Genomic DNA, 17,801 nt, shown 5'->3' with positions numbered 1-17,801 from the left:
CTTGATTTATTGATCTGACATTCCAGGTTCCTAAACAATATTGTTCTTTACAGCATCGGACTTTCTTTTCACCACCAGACACATCCACAGCTGAGTGTCCTTTTGGCTTTGGCCCAGCTGCTTCACTCTTTCTGGCGCTACTTGGAAATTCCCTCTGCTCTTCCCCAGTATGATATTGGACACCTTCCGACCTGAGGGACTCATCTTCCGACGTCATATCTTTTAGCCTTGTGCTACGTTCCATGGGGTTTTCTTGGCAAGAATACTGAAGTGGGTTGCCATTTCTTTCTCCAGTGGACCACATTTTGTCAGAACTCTCCACCATGACCTGTCTGTCTTGGGTTGTCCTGCATGGCATAGCTTATGGCTTCACTGAGTTACGCAAGCCCCTTCGCCACAACAAGGCAGCAATCTTCTTCACAAAATGCATAGCTATACTATGAAATTGGCTACCACAAGATACAGTAATGGCTTATTGGTAATGAGACATCCTGAGGCTGCAATGTTATACAGACTTACCTGAGAGTAAATCTCATTGAAGCCAATCTGCCTTACTTCTAAGTAGACAAGCATAGGATTGCACTGTGAATCACTTGATGCAGAAATAACCTCAGGTATCCCTGACATGTGGAAACAAAGAAAACTGGACCACAGAACTTACTCTCAAGGGAAATTACAGGAATCCAGCTACTAGAACATTGTAAGACTATATTTTGAACTGCATTATCTGGTGGTCTAACTCTGTTCTTATGGAATGCATTGGGAGTTAATTAATGAGCTTCCGTACGAACAAAACTAAGTCAATGCTAGATGCTTTTGAAAGGCACACATTAAAAGAGAACATTCATTGCAAAGAACAATGGTGAACTAGAGGACAATAGATTATTTTTCATATTTCAGAAGAAGGGATCACTGTCAGGGTGGAAACTGAGCCCAGAGAGCCTCAGAGCAGTTCGGATTCTGAGGAGGAACAGCAATCCGTGGGAGAGGAGCCAGCTCATCCCTCACAGGCACAGCACCTGGCAGAGATTCCTCCTGCCAGCATTCCTGAGATAGATAGTGACCCGGGTAGTGGGGAGTGCGGGAGGGGGGTTTCTTAGACGCAGACGCAAAGAGCGATGAGCGATGGAGGGCGCGGAAAGGAGGTGTAGCAATGGGCTCAAGATGCACCAAAGCAGATTAGGGTTGGATAGCTAATTGGTGGGAGCTTCAGGACTGATAAAAGGAAGTACTTCTTCCCACAGCACATAGTTAAACTAAGGAATTCGCTACCAGAAGATGTAGCGATGGCCACCAATTTGGATGGCTTTAAAAGGGGGTTGGACAAATTTCTGCAGGAGAAGGCTATCAATGGCTACTAGTCCTGATGGCTATATGCTACCTCCAGTATCAGAGGCAGTATGCCTATGTACACTAGTTGCTGCGGAACATGTTCAGGAGGGTGCTGTTGCACTCATGTCCTCCTTGCAGTTTTACTGTGGGAATCTGGTTGGCCACTGTGTGAAAAGAATGCTGGACTAGATAAACCTTGGTCTGATCTAGCATGGCTCTTCTTATGTTCTTATCAGGAAAGAATGCCTAACTGTGAATGGAACAAACTGACCCAGGGAAATCATGGAAGATTACATGAGCATCTATCAGGCAACATTGGTTAGGAATTATTCTGCAGACAGGGTTTAGACTAGATGACTACTGAAGATCTTTCCCACTCTATGTCTGAACCCAAGAGTGCAGACAAATAGATAAGTGTGCTGCACATGTTTGTTAAGTAAGCGTTGAAAACAGACATGGTAATATTTGTGCTCATTTTTTAGACCCCTAGTTCTCCATTGTAAGAACAGTCCTCCTTGGTTAACAACATTCTGTTCACCACAGTACTCAAATCTGAACGTTTGAATTAATCTGAAACACACTTACTTGGAAGTAAGCCCTAGTGTTTTCGGTGGCACTGTTTTCCAGGTCAGCATGCTGAAAGTGAAAGCCTTAGGCAGAGTGAACATTCTGAATGAGATTTGTTCAGGAAAACGCATTCTTAAATAAGCTATGTGAGCAGCAGAAATAGTTGTTGTGAAGTGTTTTATCAACTGTTGCGCTGAGAATCAGAGAGAGGCTTATACTTTATACGTGGACATATTAAAAAATTAGACAACCTGCTCTGAAAAGACAGACTGTATGTCCTTTCTTTGATCCCCAAAAGGCAATTATCATAACTAAAGCCTAGTTCATAAAGCTATGTATCTACTATTGCCTCAAAAGATGAGATGGGTAGAATTTTTCATGAGGTTTCACTTTTGCTGAGAAAACTGCCATGGAGGAATGGCAAAACATTTACAAAAGCAGTCCCTTATCTTCCACTCTTTGCACACATCCACATGCTTGTTTGCAGCTGTTCCTTCAGGGGGAGGGGGGAACAGGGATGGGGGGACAGAAACATATCCCCATGGTCCAGGAAATTGGTCCAATATTCCCTCCCTTGCCAAACTTTGCAGTAAGTTTCATTACCTGCCAGTACTGTGCAGCATAATCTTCACCTGGTTCCAGTGCTGGTCATATAGTTTGGCATAAATAGGTGGGGCACAATTCAGATGGAAATGGCATCGGGATATGCAGCCATGTGCACATCCCACAGAGCACAATGCAGACTGGATGGCCATTATTTGCATCCAGAGGAGTATTGTCCATCCACCCTGTGCTATTTTCAAAGGAACGTGCATCCAAATGTGCATCCCCATTCGCATTCTGTCCCTACTGGTCAACTCAGTATAACTGGATCAGGGAAAGGGAGCATCAGCCCGTTTGCCTGGCGGGGGGGGGGGGATGTGCTCCCCCTTCCTCCTGACTTTGTCCCCCATGCAAAAGATTTTGCATGGTTCTGAAAACTGTGGAAAAAGGTCATAAATGTGTGTGTAGGGGGGAGAGTTCATATTGACGGGGAGGGACTGTTTCAGCTCAGTATTACTGAATTATGTTTTAGCAAAAGGCCAACAACAAAGTCCTTTTGTCATCTGAATGAATGAGGCACCAGGACTCCCTTCTAGAAAAAACAGACACAAAAACAGGAGCCACAACATTAATTTACAGTGATTACAATTTATTTTTCGAAGCCAAAGGTATAATGTTTAAAAATACACAACCCTAAGAATATTTTTGTGCTCTTTTTTCTCTCCTTATGCTCCATTTTTTTGTACCGATAGCACTACTGGTTTAAATTAGGTAGAGAGAGGCAGCTATGCATGAGAGACTGCACTCAGCAGGCTCTATCAGTCAGAAGTCAAGGATACATGTCCATGATTTATCATGCTTTTCATGGTAATTAGCCAGAGTGCCATTTTACTTCCACTAGCATCAGTACACGCTTCCTTTTCTTTTTCTTTCTTTTTTTTTTTTTTTACCTTTGGTCTCTTTTTTTCTGCATTACATTTACATATTTCTCAGCCTCTCATCCCATAGTATGTTTTATTTATGAATACAGACCTTCCTGATCATACCTTTAATGTAAAGAAGACTGTAATTAGTGTGTCTGTCTGCTGGTTAATCCCTTTACTACATTATATGCAAAGAAGTTAAGGGTACGTAACAGTTTACAGTCAATATTGGGTTTAATTATGCTTAATGAGAGTTACTGAATCTCTTTACTAACTGTACCTAGGAGTGCAACTCTTAGATGAGTCTCTTTCCCAACCCCATTTTACTACCTTAATAGCGCAACAGAGCACTGAATGTGCAGTACTTTAATCTGTAATACCTCTTCAGGTGCACCAAATAGGTGAGGCACATGTTCTGCAGAGATGCTGTAGAACCAACACAGCATCAGACAATGGCATCCTTGTGTGGAGGAGAGAACTTTCTTATCTAGCACATTCTTGTACACTGTGTTACTAAGAAAGATTTGTCCTTCCAGCCTGTATAGATACTCCCTAAGAAAGTCTCCCATGTGAGATAACCCACACATTCAGTTTATGAAAACATTCCACAACCATACAATAATGTTTCTCACTATACTTCTTCCTACCATTATTTAGTTAGCTAGTTCATTGGTACTTTTGTATCTTGTTTTTCAATTGAGGTTCTCAAACCTCCCCACATCATTTATAAAAATACAATCTATATAATAAAAACCATACGTTTAAAAAACCACCACCATTCACCCAGCTAGAGCAACAGTAGACATCTGATGTCTTCTTTACTTAACTACCTCTGTCTCCCAGATGCCTTCCCTAATTTAAGAATTATTTCAGGTGATCTTATATCTTTCAAAATTAAAAATGTTTTAGAAACACATGACATCATAGACTCAAAATCCACAAAACTGGCTCATTCCATCTATGACCACCCCTTTCTTAATGTAACTATAGCAAACAGTTGTAGAAGAGGTATATGACAGAATGGTATAAAGCAAGGAGAAGAGAGAATCTACTTTATGATATATATCTATATCTATATATTAGATTGAAGTACCCCTAGGTTAAAAAACGCACACACACACAAAATGGAAGTGGGCAGAGGTGGACTAGGTTCAATTAATAGCAGGGAAGTCATTTTTTCTTCCCTATCCTCTGTGTTACCACAAAGTTTCTCCATGTTTGTGTGTATTGTAGATAGTACAATAGTTAATTGCCTTTGGGGCTGGAAACATATATAGTATATGAATAATTGTAAAATATTGCTTATACAAAGAATTATTTGCTTAATACTTTGTATAATACTGTTGCAGAGCTAAGCTCTTGGCAGTAACACGTTAAAATATAAGACCCTTTCTTAAGGTCTTGTCTTTAGATTATGAGTCTAAATTAAAAAAAACAGAGTTAAAGGCAAATCAGGCTTTGTTCATAATGGGTTCCTTGCAAGAGGAAAAAAGGTGGGATAGAAATGCAATCAATCAATCAATCAATAAAGTGAAGGCTACATTTTAAAATAATGTCATTTTTATCTCCATAGGTTCCTGATTTGGACATTGTTAAATCAAGTTCTGTAATCATGTGTTGTATTTTCTCTTTAGTGTTTTTCTGTTTCCTCAATAAAGTTTATATGACACTGATGTGTGTGCGTACTTGTCATAAACAACAAATATATATACGCTGGCTTCTTAAGCCCACTGGCCTTTCAATGTGCTTTTTGGTCAATATAAAGAGAGGCCTCCAAGGTATTAACAGTTATTTCTTGACTGTAAAGTTGCCTAAAAGTTCTGCTTTCTCAAAATACAGTGGAGAATGAAATCTGTGTTTTCTTAAAGTCAAAGAAGTGCGACACTTGCTGAGCCTCAGGTATTTTCTTTATCTTGAGAAAATTCTGCACCAGGTCCATGTACAGGAATGTAAAAATCACTCTTCAGAAAACAATTCTAAATTGCTGTCATAAAGCTTATATTTAACCAGAATTTTAACTTTACTGCACAGGTATTTGTAGTGACTCATACTACTACTATTTTTAAATATATGATCTGATAATGAATCTCACTCTAATGATTCAAGAGGAGGACTAAACTGGATTCTTGAAGGTATTTTTTTCAGATGATATGGGATGACTCAAGTCACTATCATGTCTGTAGCGACAGGGAGTTATCTTGTCTGAATGAGTGACACATGCACTCAGCATTATGTTGGACATAGGAAATGAAGAGCAAATATTTAGAGTTCAACGTCCAGTTCTTCAGAATTGCATATGTACTACTTCATCAAGGCCCAACATTTGAATGTCTTTTCTTATGTGAAAATGAAGTACATCTGACATTTATTAATTTAAGTATTTATATCCTAACTTTCTATGCCAAAGGCATATTCTAGAAGGTGTACAAACTAAGGGTGCTTCTTGACAGAGGGGTCCTAGTGCTAACAAAGAGAAGGCATTATGCATGCAGTTATTCCATCATTTCTTACTTAATTGATTTTTCATGGTTAAAAAAAAAAGACAGAAGAAGAGGTGGGAAGACTATGAGTGGAACACATCATTATCTGGACACCTCAGTAAGGTTCTGTGAATGAGGCAGGGCGATAAAAGCCTCTTTTGGAAGCACCCTAAGAAATAGAACAAAAGTAATCTAAACTATGATGTTAAAAACAGCAGCAAGACAGCCACAGCAGCAATAAACAGCACAGTAAAAGAACACACAAAGAAACAGATAAAACCACGTCTTCTAGGGCCTGAAACAGGGCATTCCATGGGCAGGACATCAACAGGATAAAAAACCGCCTTGTTGCCCTGTCCACCCACCCACCCAAAAAAATTCCAAGAAGTACCCCAGACTTGAAACTAGCATAGTAAATTTCCTTCCCATTGGTGTCAATGTGAGGAAAACAAACAACATGTTCACATGGGAAATATCTTTAAGCCCCCGCCCCCGTGCCCAGTGTGGTACAGGAAGTGGCATGAGCTCCACCATGGATTCTCCCATTCCTCACCTCCACAGTGCAATACTGTCCATCTTTACTCAGATTGACACCAATAAATCCCATTGAACAAGGGGGTTTACTCCCTACTACATGTGTTTAGGATTGAAGCCTTAAGAGCCCCCCTTAAAGGTGAGCAAAGAATGGACCAAATTAATTTTCCTTAGAAGACTATTCCATCAGTTTAAGTGATATTCTTTGTCTCTGAAACCTAACATGAAAAGCTGCCCTGAACTAGACGCCCAGAAATGTTTACCATTATATTTTGAAATACTATAAAAACAAATTAAACTGGAATTAAAGTTTTACACTTTGGATTACAACCCATTTTTATACTGATGAACAGAAGAACACATCAGGCATACATAATAACATCCAGTACTGCCCACATCCTAATGAGACCTACTGCTAATGCAATGGGAGCCTAGCACCTCCCTAAGTAATCAGAAAAGAGTGGAAATCTTCAATTCCCGAATGGTGCGGTCAGTGGAGCTCCACTGACCTGCCTCGTTCCGGAAATTACTGTTTCTGCTAGTTTTCAGGGTTTTTAGGAAACTCTCGCAGTGGTGCAAGCACAACAGAATGGCAGGAGGTGCAACAACAGTATTGGATAGTCAGGTTTACATCAGATAAAGAATGAGAAACAACACAACACTTCCTCAAGATGCATGGTACGGAATGGCTTTAGAAACAGAATCCATCAGGTTCATTAGTCAGCAAGAGCGCTTGTGTGCTATACTGGAAGTGCCAGTCTGAGATAGCTGTAAAATTGATTTATAGATCAAAACCATGCACAAAATTTCCAGAGCAACAATATAGGCAGATACCAGCCCTGGTGGCCCTTGCTACTAGCTTTCACCAACTGAACTCAGGACAAGAAGCATTGATATAGTTACAGAATTTTCTCCTCCATGCTTCAGATTGCTCAGAAAGTGGGTTCATTTCTTAAGTCTAGATTTTTCCAACCAGACACCAGGCAGAGACCTCCTATCCTATAATTTCTTTTGGCCTTTTCAGTTTTTGATACTGTGGTAGCATTATAGCTATACTACATTCTTTCTCTTGAAACTTTACCAATTAATCAGCCACTAGAAAGATACTCTTGCCAGCACTACAACTAAGCTATGTATGTTGTCCTTGAATCCATTCCAATAAAAATAACTGTTTGAATTAAAACAAAGATGGTGGGGGTGGGGTGGGAGAGAAAATATTAACTTCTCTGCATAGAAGAAGATATATCTGTTGATCTTTCAGAATACACCAAATACTCTGTATTTTCTCCTCTGTGTGTGTGTCAGGGTCCATCTATCATTCTTCATATATTCAAATGGGTCTCTTGACCTTAAGAAGAGTCCTCCTGGATCAGACCAAAAGCCTATCTAGCTCAGCACTCTGTTTCCCACAGCAGAGAACCAGATGCATATAGAAAGCCCAGAAACTGGACATGAGAGCAATAGCCCTTTCCCACTGTTGTTTCCCAGCAGCTGGTACTCAGAGCCATGGTTTACACAAAGTTGGCACGATCAAAGCAAGCCACCATGGCTTGTTCTGAGCCATGGCGCATGTGCAATCGAGCGCAATCTGCATAATCACTGCCCAGCCATGGCTTATCGTGTTGCCCAAACCCAGGCACCATGGCTTGTTGGAGGGTTAAACAACTCTCACATAACCCTACAACAGCCCATGGGTTATTTGCAGGATATTTAAGCCATGGTAACTTGTCTTGATTGTATGACACAAGGTGCTGGATGGGCTGTTTTGCCATTATTAGCTACTGTCCACTATTTTCTGCTCATTTACCTAATGTCCTTGTAGCCACATTGCAAATGGTGTAGTGGTAAATTCTGAAGTACAGGAGCTCATAATGACAGCCGCTGTAGCTATGCCCCCCAAGGAGAATCCATAGTCATGCCACCAAGATATATATCTCCTGCTTTTCTGGTATTTACACTCAAATAATAGTATCCAACTGTGCCCCAGCACTAGCACTAATGATATTTCACAAGTGTAAACCAATGCTTGTGCAATATAAAGGGTAGTATTTACTAGGGCAATGGGAAAAAGCCATGATTTGTCACGGAATTTCAGTGGCAAATCACCACTTTTTCCCATTGCACTAGCAAATGCTAGTTACATCACTTAAGTGTGGGTTAATTCTAGTGCAACATCATTAGCAGTAGCTCTTGGGCACAGATGGATACAAACCAAAGGAGCTAACACTTTGGTTAAAAACTCTAACTACAACACAATGACTAGGTTTGCCCGTCACTGCAGCCCACCGTGGCGTATTTAAGCCACAGAGGCTTGCACTGTATATCGGCCCTTTTGAATATTCAAGCCAGAGTGGGAGGGCACCGTGATTTATCATGTCATGTGGTCCCAGCTAGGGTGGCTTATGCGAGGGTTGAACAACCCCTACATAACCGTAATACAGCGCATGGATTCTGAATATTCAGAATATCCAGCACATACCGCAACTCACTGTGTGATTCATGGGAACCAGCCCATCCAAAACAAGCAAAGAAACAAACTACTAAGACTTCACAATTAAGTATGCAGGGCATGACTGCTACCCTATGCATAACTACCTGGGAGGAGGCCCCATTAAACTCAATGGTGCTTACTTCTGACTACAAAGTTTCAACTTGTAAAACACATTCCGCTTTAACGAAAGATCTTCAGCCAGCTGAAATACAACCGTTCGCTTTTAATTAGAAATGCAAATAATTCTGCAAAAGAAGTGTGACCCCTCAAACTGCTAATGACCCCACTGAAGTGAAGGACAATAGTATGATCTTCTGATTATTTTCCTCATTCTCTGACATCCTCTATGCTAATCTGACACAACCAATGCTAAAACTTGAAGGCCTTGTTATTGCCTCATTCACTTGCCAGAGCAAAGGAGGGTCTATCAATTATGCTGGTGCTCTGGCAGATGATGTCATTGCTCCTGCTCTGAAAACAAAGTCCCAGACCTGTGCTCCCCTGCATTCCTCTTCATGACATCACTGATTGCTGTATGGTCAGTAGAGAACTACATGAACAACATAGAAGCATAGTGACCTTAAGCATAGTGACCTTAAGCAGTATGAAAAGAATTCATATCTCTAACGTGTTCACTCACAGTCTGTTTGCTAACGTTCTAAAACACCTTGTGAACAAAATTAACAAGCACAGCAGCCTCCCTTAAGAATTTAAGAACCGTGCTGGATCCAACCAAAGGCCTATCTAGTCTAGCATTCTGTTCACACAGTGACCAACCAGATGCCTATGGGAAGTCCACAACAGGACATGAATGCAATAGCATCCTTCTGCTCACATTTCCCAGCAACTGGTATTGAGAGGTGTACTGCCTCTGATACTGGAGGTAAAATATAGCCATCATGACTAGTAGCCATTGACAACCTTCTCCATCATCACACCATTCAAACTCCTGCCAATGAACTCATTCAAGAGTGTGTAGTGTACCCTTCTGACTTTTGCAACTAGCAGTCCAGGCTGAGCGCTGCTCCACTAGCAGGTAATTAACGTGGTGCAGGGAAGCAGGCAAATAATTTTAAACCTGAGCAGCTACAGAGTTGCTTAAGCCAAAGTATTCCATCACTACATATTTGGGATTTAGAAAGAAGCAACTAGGAACAATAAACTGGGCTGGATGGGAGGATGACAGGATGCTTTTTGCTTGGTTTGCATAATGGGGCTGCTACACTTGGGGTACAAAAATAAAAATAGAAGAGCATTGAGCACTATGCATTAACCACTTAAATTTAGCCAATTCATGTGTATGACGCTGTAGCGCCATGGTTATGGGATGCCTTCCCCAAAGAATTGTTTTCACTTTTTCATCTCCTACACCCGTGATGTCAGGGTGGAAACTGAGCCCACAGAGCCCCAGAGCAGTTCTGATTCTGAGGAACAGCAACAACCCGCGGGAGAGGAGTTCGCTCAGCTCTCACAGGCACAGCGGAAGGGAGAGAGAGATTCCTCCTGCCTGCATTCCTGAGAGGGATAGTGACCCTGGCAGCAAGAGAGTGGGGGATGGGGCCTTGCTGGACACTCGACGCAGGGAGCAGCGCCAGATGGAGGGTAACGAGAGGAGGCGCTCTGCTCGCTTGGCGCTACAACGGTCACGTCCCGAGGGCCCAAGGGTAAGAGGGAGGACCTCTCCATAGCCCAAGTTCAGAGTTAACCAAGTTCAGAGTTAACCCAAGTTCCCGCCCTCCGCCTTCAAACGGGGACCAACTGCCTTACCTGGAGCTTAGGCTACTCTGCTAACTACCCCAGTGCAGTTCCTTGCTTAGTCGCTGGTGATTAGCATACGAAAGAGTCATTAAGTTGTAAATGGAATAAAGCCTTGGAAAGAATCCTTTTCATCTGTGTCTTGAGTTAGCTATTGGAGGGGACTGTAAGAGGCAGCTAGGGCGCTCCTGACATGTATGTACCTGCCAGTAAGATCACCTTTGGAGGCCCTGTTTCCTGGCCTGCCCCTGAATCAGTAAGGTTGGTGGGCACTAGAGATAGGTCCTTCTCAGTAGTGAGCCCTACTCTATGAAAATCCTTTCCAAGACAAATATGGCTCACCCATCTGTGGCTGCTTTTAAAAGGATTTTAAAAACTCATCACATCTCCTTGGTTTTTAATGATAAACTTTTATATTATTCACCGCTGATGGATATTTTGAAATGGTATTATTATTTAAAATTATGTTTAGGTTGCCTTTAAGGGTGGAAATCTTTAAGGATGGAACCTTGTAGTGTTTTATTGAAACAGGATTCAATATTGTTTATATTTAAGTGGGACTGCTACAACTCCAGTGGAATTTGACAAAGAGCACCATCATGACAGTTTTACAAACAGATGAAACAATTCTGCATTGGGTGGGTGCTAATTTTTTAATAAGAAAATCAACATAGGTAGTGATTGGGCTCCTCTGTTAGCTTTACTGGAATATACACTGGAAAATGTTGTTTATATGCATATGAGTAAATACAATACACACATAACATTGACCTTTGTGATGACGACAGCCTGAAAGTAGTTGCCCACATTCCATGGCCAATGGTCAGCTCTGTAACTTTTTCCTGTTTCCTCAATGCAATGATTAACTAGCCGGGGCTATTATTCATGGCAGGTAGAACAGAAGCAGCCACAGCAGCAACATTGGTGGCCTCTTCCCATCAAACAGCCCTGCCAATCCTGGCTGGCTGTTCAAAATAATAATTAAAAATCACATTATATACAAAAAAACTAGGAGGGTCTTCTGCCAGCAAAAATAAAAAACTGATCACTTCCTCCAGAGTTTGTCGTGTGCTAGACTAGAAATAAATTTTGCAGTGGTGAATGTTCCCTTTAGTCTAGCATATACAGTGTTTACAGGATGTTTACATGCTAATATTATCCTGTACTTGCTATACATAGCAATGTTACTGACACTGCCTATCTAGAATTTCTCAATACCACTGCAAGTAAGTTACTCTAACAGTGGTTAAGAAGAACTGGTGCTGATAGATGTAGTTATGCTGTCACTTTTAGAACAGGTAGATGTAATGTCTCCTCTCAGCCAGAAAGTACAGACTGTGGATGCTCCTAAATTACATACTGAGGCAGGTTTAAGCTAGCTTAACTTAAACATACTTATATTTCTGGTTATAAACAGAACTGAGTGGGTAAGACAGATGATTGTAAAGTCTGCTTCAAACACAACTATGGTTTGTCAAAAACCAGGAAGATAATTGCAGTGTGCGTGAGAGGGAACGGGGGAGGGAGAGAGAGCACACACCAAGCCATGGTTTGGCATCATGTCTGAACCAGCTCTAAATTTCTCAGTGCACCAGAAATAAAATATACTGCCTTTTGCTACCGGAGGGATTGTTTTCTTTAAACAATTCTACAGCACTTTGATCCCTCTTGTGCTTCATTGACCCTAATCCTCCACATCTAGGAAGAAATACTCACATCTTCCCCAACAGCACCATTCAAGCAGATTTCTGTTCGCAAAACAAGACTTTCCCCTCCTCCCTGCCACACCTATCCCCCTCCCAAAATCTGCTCCAGAGGGTTCCCCAACCCTCTCGAGCAGATTTTAGGGGCGTGAGGGGAGAAGGGGAATTATCCCTCCCTATTTCACTGATTCCATCAGTGGGATGAGTTAACTGGATTCCACTTTTCAATTGGATTTCCTTCCCAATAAGCAATCTATTAAACAAGAAAACAGCATTACACACACACACACACACACACACTTTCTGACCCACCATTCAAGTTGCCCTTTCCCATAAATATACACACACATTGAAACATTTATCCTGAGCTATTTCCTTATCCCGATATAAGAAAAAACAAAACACATCTATCATTCTGCTTGATCCCAGGGCATGGAGGAGCTGCAGGTGAGAATTTTCAGATGTAGTCAGTGCATGCCATAATTCTCATATGTGGCCCCCAGCTTTGTACACATACACATGGGTCCTTGTAGGGGGCAGCAGCATAGCCCCCAACACAAACCTTCAGGGTGGCCCTGTAAAGCTGACCGGGGGGGGGGGCACCAAAGGCACCCCTTGCCCAGGATGCTATTTATCCTAGGGCCAGCTCTGCTGCCTTGACATATTCTGGGGTATGTAAATCCTGTCAGGACTGGCTCCTACTGTTCCTTGAACGTCCCCAATTATTATGGTGCTCATCCCTCTCTCCTGTAGACAGGTCAGATGACAGGGTTCTAAAATATGTTCTCTTCCATTATTTTCTCAATAATGAGCAGTGGTAATTTTATAAAGTCTCTGGACAGGCTCAAAAGGTAAGCTGATATAAACTCGCTTATATCAACTTCTGTTTGTATAAATTGAAATATTAATCTTTCCTATTCCACTTAAATAAAACTAGTAAAATAATTCAACAGCAATAATGTATGCAGGGGCATGATCCAGCCAGGGGTAAGCACTTTTAAATCACACTGGTTTCAATGACAGAGTTAAGCATGTGCTTAAAATATCTGCCATTAAAATCAATATAGCAATAAAGTGGCCAGATTGTAACCACAGGGCCTATATCTAAGGCTTAAATTCTCAAATTCCAAGCACTATACAAATTACAGTTAATAATCAAAGATTCAGGCCTGCTGCAGAAAAAAATCCCAGCATTAAGGATTTTTTTTTCTTGACAATTTGATTGATTTAAAAGAATGAGAAGCAATAAAGCCATTCCCACACATCCAAAGGGCTAGAGCCAAGAAGGTAACTCCAGCATAAATCAATGCATACCCAAACAGTGAAAAAAATATGTTTTTGCTTTAAGTGTATGGAGTTGATTAAAATCAGCAAGGGTGGTATCCAACTAAGTCCTCCTACTGATAGAACTGCTTCCATCAGTGGAACAGGGCAATTCCCCCTGCAGCCCTCAATGCAAACTCAAAATGTGCTCCAGTCCAGAGGGTCGGCGGACTATAAAAGCAGATCTGGACAGGGATGGGTGGGGGGCACTTCAGGGGGAAGGAAAGAATGAAAAAGTCCTGTCACACAATTGGAAGTCTGCTCACACAACATTGGATTGTGTTTCAAATGCACTGAAAACAATGTAAATTAAAGCCGCACAATATATAACTGGAAATTCCTGCAGCAGACATACTGAATTGACCAGGCTGAATGAAGGTTATGACAAAATATTAAAAAGGAGCTGTCTCCTAGTATTCAGCATACTAATTCTTATGTATGATTTTATAGACAATCAAAATTAGATTACTTTTCAATAGAACTCATCAGCTGTTCAATTTCTCCCCTTCATTCAGATTCCTACCCATCATCCCACCTAGTTGTTTGTTATATTTGGCTTGTGCATTATATTAGTTAATTGCTACAGAAATAGTCAAGCTATCCTTATACATGTTTTGGCAGAAATGTAAAAAAATTAAAAGTGAAAGAAAAGGAATTGAGAGTGGTTGATATTAAGGGTTCTTTTGTGCCTAATTTTTTTAATGTTCATAAAAGAACAGAAAAGTATCTGAAGCAATACTCCAAAATTTAAAAATGTCTATATATTTCAAAACCAGAGCTGTAAAATCTCTAGTCTGACCATTGTACTCATCAGGGCTCCTTTAATTAACAGTATAGGAAATTAAACACAAAGTAAGCCCCATAAAAATTAAACTGAAAAAGCATGTGGAATTAGGAGTTTGCATTTTCCATCCCTGCAGGCATGCAGAGTTTGAAAGTCATGTAGAAGGTTGATTAGAAGAGTCTGGGAAAACCAGAAGCCTTCTTCCCTAAGCACTCACATGACAGCTATCTCCTAGCATATGGCCTACACTGTAGCTCAGTGTTATGCATGCATTTATAGTTTCCCAGCAGTTTCTTCCCTCTTGCTTCTTATACACACATACACTACTTAACAAACCCCACTCCAGCAATTACAAGCAAATAAAGGAAGGGGAATGAAAGATGAGAAAGCAAGTTAACAGTTCTGCACATGGTGCCAAATTTGTGAGCTGGTAGAGTTTCAAACGCATGTTACGCAGGAGTTTGATTTAAAGATTGTTGACAGTTTTAACATTCTATACTTGAACTTATCATTGGTGGCTCCAGAAAAACAACAACTGCATTTCTTGCACAGACATGTCAGAATAATGTTATTTAATGCAACTAAATTTGAAGGAAAAAAAACTCTCTTATAAACAAGAGTCCAATCCTTCCATACAGACACAAACATCAAGTTCTAATGGTTCATGTATAGGATTGCACTGGTGCCTAGGGATTTTTTGTTTTTTAAAGGCGACTTCAGAAAATGTCATGCCTGGCATAGTCCTAGGTTTTTTTAGGCATAGTCCTAGTAAAGGGAAGTGCATATTGTTTTATATTCCTTTCATAGAGTGCTACAACCATTCTTTAACTAATGTCTTTTTCTGCATTACATGGAAAAAATGAGGAGAAGCAAGGCCAAAATGGTGTTCTCGTCTACTGCCCAACTACACTGCTCCCCAAACTCATAGAATTTCAAAGAGAGAGAAAGAGTATATTTTTAATTGCATTTATATGCCGCCTTTTTTCCTCTTGCAAGGAACCCAAGGCAGCTTACATTATTCTCCTCCTCTCCATTTTATCCTCACAACAACAACCCTGTGAGGTAGGTTGAGCTGAGAGTCTGTGACTGGCCCAGAGTCACCCAGTGAGCTTCCATGTCTGAGTGGGGACTAGAACCCGGATCTCCCAGCTCCCAGTCCAACACTCTAGCCACTACACCACACTGGCTCTACAATTTTATTCATTTAGTTGTGATATTTCTATACCACTCTACAGCAAAAGGATGTTTACAAAACAAAATAAAATGCAATAAATTATAGCATCTTAAAGTAAGACATTTAAAAGCCTAGGAGAAAAAAAACATCTTTGCCTGGTACTGAAGGATAACAATGCCGATACCCGGTGGAAGCAATTCCACAAATGGAGAGCCGCCACTGAGAAAGCTCTCTGTCTGGTCATCACTTGCTTTATTTCAGATGCTGAGGGTATACAGACAGGATGGTGTGGTGCCAGCATTCTTCCAGGTACCTGGGTTCTAAGTTGGGGTGCAGAACCATAATTGGGAGGGAGCATATCACCTCCCACCAGGTCTCCATGGGTATCAGTTGCACTCTGCCCTAAGCCAGGGACCAGGCTTCATATGCATGGGCTTTCCCAGTTAGGCCCATGGGCCGAGGGTTCTGCATGATTGTTCTAAGCTGTATAGGGCTTTAAGAGGTAAACACCAGCTCGCTGCACTGTGCTTGGAAACAGACTGGAGACCAATAAAGTTATTTCAATACAAATAGTGATCTATGGTGTAAATGCAAGGAAACTCTCTCAAATAACTATAACAACTTCTATTCTCCTAGTTATCTGTGAGCTGACGGTACATATCACTATTAGCAATGAATATTATTTTGTCAGTAACCTCACATTTATATTTTCTGCAATAACTAACCATCCCCATTATCTTGGATTTCAGTTGCTTAACATAAAATGCTGTAAAGATGACCACTTACTTGATGACAGGGAAATGACTCTCTGTACTGAAGGAGTGGGTCCTAATCCAGTGCTGCTCATGCATTAAAATAGTATTTTGTTTGCATACCATTCATGATTTCAGATTTCAAAGGCAAAACGGAGGCAAGGTTGAATACATATTATGCTTATGTGGCTCTTAGCAGGAGCAACCTGAAACCAATGGGGGGGGGGGGTAATCAAGACTCCCATTGATTTCAGTGGTTTTAGGTTTGGCTAGCATGATAACATCAGATTTTCAGTGCAAATTGTCATGCTATTTCAGGTCATGTTGCATAAATGCTCCAGTATTTAAAATGTGAGCTTCGAGCATTTATTTCTATCAGTAAACACATTCTAGTGAAGAAACAAACAAAAAACTAACGCTTAAAAACAGAAGAGAAGCAATGTGGGATATATTTCACAGTGTTTTGCAACATGACAGACACTAATCACTTGCCAAAGACTGAGCGCTGCAACCAATTTCAGAAATATATATCATTATAATTTACAAGAATCTAGCAACTTCTGCTTCTTTCAATTTGGTGTTATATCCAATGGCTGCAGTGCAAAAACACTCATATACACTCAAGGCAATCTGATATTAATGTATACTTATTCAATAATTTGAATGTTCTATTTTAATTTATGATGTTTTTTCCTGACTTTATTTAGGAAGAATTCCCTTTTGAGAACCTGTATCTGAGAAACTGCTTATTAATCTGATCATCTTGAAGCATTTCTACACAAAGTTGTTAATCGGCTGTATCTACTTTTGGGTTCGTGGCAGAATTGAGATCTGAGCACTACATGGGGAGCATTTCCTTTCCTGCTTTTCTGTGATATAACTTCTAGGTGGCACTGTGGTATAATGGGATAGTGCAAATCCACCGAGGAAATTGTGCTTTCTCTCGCTTTCATAATTAAATGCCGCATTTTCCCTGCTCTAAAAAAAAACTCACCAAAAGTGCTGTTTCCAAACAAAAGCAAAACTGGAGGGTCACGATCGAACCAGTAAGCAGCCGTGAGTAGGGAATGATGAACGCATTATAAATGCCTCATGTAGAAAACCCTTGCCGTTAAGAATTCAAGCTCAGTCTAACTGTTTTGGCATGTTATGCATCTGAACTCCTGCTTTTCATTTGTAAAATTGTTCCTAAGGTTTGCTGAACTTCTCAGAAATTAAGTACAGCAAAATTCTCCATTCAGTGGCTTCTACTATACTGAATAGATCTTCTAGATATTTTGGACTTTAGCTCCCAGCATTCCTAACCAATGGCCATGCTAGCAAGGGCTTCTTGAAGGTCCAAACATCTGGAGATCTATCTTCTGCCCACCCCTGGAATAGGAGACTGATTTAAGAAGCTAAAAGCAGGGTCATTTTTCCAAGCCTTGGATTAACTTGGAA

At 40.8% G+C, this 17,801-nt stretch overlaps 1 protein-coding gene across 50 annotated transcripts in view; it reads right to left on the bottom strand.

The window, feature by feature from the left end:
* The window catches only part of ZBTB20 (zinc finger and BTB domain containing 20), an 809,278-nt gene that overhangs the window by 676,652 nt on the left and 114,825 nt on the right, over window positions 1–17,801 (bottom strand). The window lies entirely within an intron of this gene.

Source organism: Heloderma suspectum, chromosome 3, assembly GCF_057233095.1.
Source record: "Heloderma suspectum isolate Gila_16-S chromosome 3, 16-S_ref, whole genome shotgun sequence".
Lineage (NCBI taxonomy): Eukaryota > Metazoa > Chordata > Lepidosauria > Squamata > Helodermatidae > Heloderma > Heloderma suspectum.
This window is presented reverse-complemented; position numbering and strand designations above follow the sequence as displayed.